This window comes from Haliaeetus leucocephalus, unplaced genomic scaffold (genome assembly GCF_000737465.1).
Source record: "Haliaeetus leucocephalus isolate CR32 unplaced genomic scaffold, Haliaeetus_leucocephalus-4.0 Scaffold722, whole genome shotgun sequence".
Lineage (NCBI taxonomy): Eukaryota > Metazoa > Chordata > Aves > Accipitriformes > Accipitridae > Haliaeetus > Haliaeetus leucocephalus.
In genome coordinates, this window is record NW_010973158.1 from 5,102,773 (window position 1) to 5,107,829 (window position 5,057).

The window sequence follows — 5,057 nt, forward strand, 5'->3', positions numbered from 1 at the left end:
TGATGGCTTTTTTCTTCATACAATGTGACATTTCTGCAGATGCTATAAAATGAAAACTAGTCCGTTTTAATACTATACTTAGGAGAAATTGTTTCTCATCATATTCTTAATTGTTTACAATTTAATCACATGCCTACCCTTTCATTAAAAACTCCTACACTCCTCCTTGCCCAACAGTGCAGGCAAGGCATACACAGGAGGTATGTGGTCATCTGTTTTTCGATATGTAGCTGACCAACAGTTGTTTTCATTTACATTGCAAGTGAAGTCACATTTCAGCATGAAGACAATCAGAAAGCCACTTTCTCTAAGCCAGAAGCCCTTCCCAGGAAAGCTGAGCCCTCAAGGGAACATGGGGCTCATCCCCTTCACACCAGGATTATCCCACCCCTTCAGTGGTAAAACCAGGAGGGTTGTAGGGTACAGCCTAAGGTAGGTCCCTGATAACAAGCCTTCCCTAGACCACCTCTGTAAAATGCCTGAGGGAGCCGCTGTGGGCAGGAGCTTCGTGGGGGTGAGTCCCTGCTCAGGAACAGGCAAGGAGATGCCACCTGGGAAGTGAGAGGATGCATTACAGGTGCTTGGAACAGATGGGGAAGACTCGAGTCTAGAAAGAGGGAGAAACTCAATACAGGCTATGCAAGCAACATGTACAAGAGGCCAGAGGGCAAACTGACCAAGATACCAGCTAGCTAGAAACCCCTTGGTGCTTTAAACTGAATGACAAATAAACCCAAACAAAAACTGTCGTTCCAATTAAGAATGATTCAGAAGGAAATGCTCACTGAAAAGCTGCTTCTCCTGGTAGGTAGAGGGGAACTGAGGGAGTGACTTGGCCAGGAGAGTCAGGCTGCCTAAGTTCCTGCTACAATTACTAACCTTTTGTTTACAACTATTTATAATTATACACAGATGAAATTGTTAAATTTACAAAAAAGAAACCATTAAAAAAATCCCCCTAAATAAGATGATTTGTTATGCTCACATTACACCACCTCTTATGTAATTACCAGTGCTGCCATTATATGCACGTGCTGTAAACTGTAACAGGTAAAACATCTCCTTGCTGTAAATCTGCTGGCTGTTGGTAAGCTTCACCAAAAATAAGCTCTTCTGCCTATTACTACAATTAATTTTTTATTATTATTACTATGAAAAGTAAATAACTTAAAACTTTTTATCCATGTTCTTTAGGGAGAAATTAAACTTTCATTTCTATAAAAATAGCAGAATACTAAAAGCTTGGGAAGGAGGTCAGGGAAACTATTCCCTTTGAAAATTTGGCATGAGAGGTAAGCGAGCAAGGCTATTTTAAAAAGTCAAACTTCCTTACATTATACGGGAGTCCAGTTAGTACTGCAGAAAGCTGTGTTACTCGCACGTATGAAAATTAAAGCACTGGGAGACAGACACAAAGGGGATTTAAAAACTTACTTCTCGTATTCATCCTCTATTGCAAATCCGATCCTCAGAACCATGGTATCTACACATCAAGCAATGTAGTAAGTGATGTGCCTAATACGCATATGGGGCTCCTTCTGTCCTCCCACCTCGAAGTTCAGAGATTTGTTGGAGATTGTGACTTGTATTTTTACAATTTTACCTTTACAATTCTATCTTTCCCAGTAAGTTAAATAGCGCTGGCACATAGTCATCCATAACATCAAACTGTTAGGATGGTCCATGCATGCTTTGTGCCCTGCTCCCACAAGCCTGCCTCCTCAGTACCCTTCAGGAGTCATTGTGTTCAACAGTCCATCTGCAACAGGCGGTCTCCGAAGTAAGCAGAGCTTTTGCTAGCAGAGATGTAGTTCCATGCTTTTTGGTGGTTTTAATGTCTAGGAAACATCCCTGAGCATATTTATTTTACTAGCAGAGATACACCCAAAGGGTCTAAGACCAGCTCCATTTCCTGAATAAGCAGGCTTTACTTTTTGTCATTATGCCTGCAGAAAAGGCTATTTGAGGCCATTATTCTAGGGCTTTGGGCAACAGGTTTGCTAGAAGAGTGTGGACTGAAGTGAAAAAATATTGTAACATTCACACCACCCAGATACAGATCAAGACTTCAAACATGGTTATGGTATTCTCTGATCACCATATATCTGTTGGATGTATCCATGATAGGATAGCATACAACTAAGAGTGCAGAAAGTAAGACTTAATTGTATCATTCTTAAAGAATAAAGGAGAAAAAAAAGTTAGAGATTAAGAGATTTTCTTCTAGGGCTTCTGCACTCCTTATCTTACAACTCCTCACCTATAACTGTTCAGCTTCATTGCATTACTGGTTTTGGGGTATTGGGTTTTTTTTGTTTGGTTGGTTTTGGGTTTTGGTTTTGGGGTGGGTTTTTTTTAGACGACTGGATTCTTCTCTTCTAATTCATTTTAGTTCTTTCAATTTTTTTGACTGTTTCAATCAATTGAAACAAAAAAAATTAATTCAAAATATTTTTTTCCTTCTTTTATTTGATCTGAGAATAACTTAGATGACAAAATATAGTCAAAATATGGACACAAAATGTGTCCTCCCCCATTACTTCAGAAAGAACAGTTTAGGCAGACTTTTGTCCCATCTTCTTGATTCCAATTCAAGAGAAAAGACACCCTGAAATACAGAACTCCCCATGGTCTTTTATGTCCAGCAGCTATGGAAAACTGCATTTGCATTGATGTAACTATTTGATTCATTGTATATATGCATACGCATATTTTGTTCAGCTGTCTCTAATTCTGAGACCCTGTAAAATGGAAAGAGCAATCTCACATTTCCTTTCTGCTCAGGGAGGTGAGGCAGAGAGCAGAAGCCCACGCGTGAAAGCACTGGGCCCTGGTGGAAGCTCCATACCAATGCCATACCAGACTCCACAAAAGCACAAGGTAGTTTGGTTTCAAAGCTACACTTCAGGAGCATACCACACTCACACCCCTGTTTCTGGAGAAAAATGCTAATTGAGAAAGAGTTGGTACAATCACATCCTTGCTTCTTTCCACCCCCTTCAAACCAGCTTATGCCAGTAACTTTGCCATCCTCACTCTTTATCTTGATCTGTACTCAGTGAAAACCACTGGGAGGTAAAACATGTTGTAACAGCATGGAACCTAATTACACTTATAGGTATTGCCATCTAAATCCAGTCCCCACACAGATACAAGATTATAGCAGCTCTTTTCAAACCTTCGGGATCCAGATTTTCACCATCTTTTGTAGCTATTAGAATCTGCGAATCTGTAAACTTTTCTGTATAGCTGCAATTTCCAAGTGCCAAACTGAATCTCAGGAAAAGACAGGAAAAAAAAAAGCTTGTTTTTTCACTGTTATGCTTTAGATCCCGTTAAGTTTTAGGTTTTTTTTTTCCTCCCGTCTTGTAGCCCCCTGCTCACAACACTGAGCCCTATGTTTTTTCCAGAATTCTTGCTGTAACTTATATGACAGCTCTGGAACACACCTCATGACCTGCTGTGGTAGAGGTATGAGTTCATACTATTTTATCAAAGTGGTCTGAATTATTAAAAAAAAAAAAAAATCAGTTCTAAATCTGATCAGAGATTTTAAGTGGCAAATTAACAATGGAAGATTTTTCTGTAAAATAACATACAATTGAAAAACTTAATGATGTTGAACAGTTGAAAGACTGTGAGTAAACTACTTCGGAAGTTAGGAAATAGCTGCTTGCATCCAACTGGGGACAATTCCTATTAAGAAAATCTGTATAGTAGCAAATATGTACTTCCCTGATTTGGAGGTTCTTCCTGCTGCACTTTCCATGCTATTTTGTTGGTAAGATGAACAGGCCTGTGTATGTGTTACACGTTCTGTGTTCATGAGAAGCTGTTTTGCCTTGCCCAAGCTGAGGCTTCAAGGGAACAGGGGTAGAAAGTGGGTTTGGTGTATCTAGAGGGAATGAAACTGAAAAAGGCTAAGGAGCATTAGCGGCATTCCAGACCAGTCAAAGATGGAAAGGATTAAATCTTCCTTCTTAATTTTTGGGTACATGCAGTGTGCTCTGACATAGCTTATCTGTCTGTCACTGATCACTTTTACCAGACAAATCCCTAATCTGCATATAAAACTTTGGAAAAAGGCAAAGACTGATCAGGGACCAGAAGATGAGGTATTGCTGGAATCGGTGGTTACTGTGGCAACTTTCCTAAAAAAAAAATGCGTTTCTGCAAAGCCTTGGGGGTTTTGTGTTGTCAACATCTCATCCCAGGTACATCAAGAGCAGGTATGTCTACATCTTAGGCTGCTGTGTAGTTTGAAGGTACACAAAGTTTATATACTGGAATTAGGCTAGACTTAGCAGTGGAGCACACAACAAGTTAAATTTACTCTGCTTCTCAGAGCAACAGGTCCCAGCAGAATAAATCAAACAGTACAGAGCTCCACTAGTTAAGTACCTAAACTAGCTTGGGATCTCCACACTGTCTGCAAACCCAACTTAAGACACATCCAAAGAAGCCGTTCACGTCGCGATACAGCCTCGAGCCTCCCGAATTCCCCAGGTGGGACACAGTCTGGGGCATTACTGCACCCGACTGCTGCTGTGACACACACCACCCCTCCAGCAGAGCAATACTCGGTACAGCAAGTACGGCCGACGCTATTTTGGCCAGGAGTAGAAACATGTGACTCCAAAATCAAAAGCCTGAGCCTTCATAGCCTGGGATGAAGAAACCAAGCTGAAAATGGCCCCACTCCCACTTCGTGCGTACTGGGACCAAAACACACCACTGAAAATCCAGAACAGATGTTACTCGTATGTAAAACGCCTCAACCTTTAGATAGAAAAACCCACCGCCAGGCAATTTTCACTTTCTCCGTTTAAGCCACGGCAGGCAGCCAACGACAGGAAGGTCCGAAGGCTTTGACATTTCGTTTCCTGCTCCAAAAACCCGGGCCGCCGGGTGCCAGCGTAACGGCTAGCCCTCCGCCACACCAGCACCGAGGAAGGGGCTCGGTGGCGGGCGAAGCGCAGGGGACGCAGCCGGGTCCCCCGCTCCCGTACGCCATCCCCGGCCCCGGGACAGGGGGGCAAGCCGCGGCCGTCGGAGGC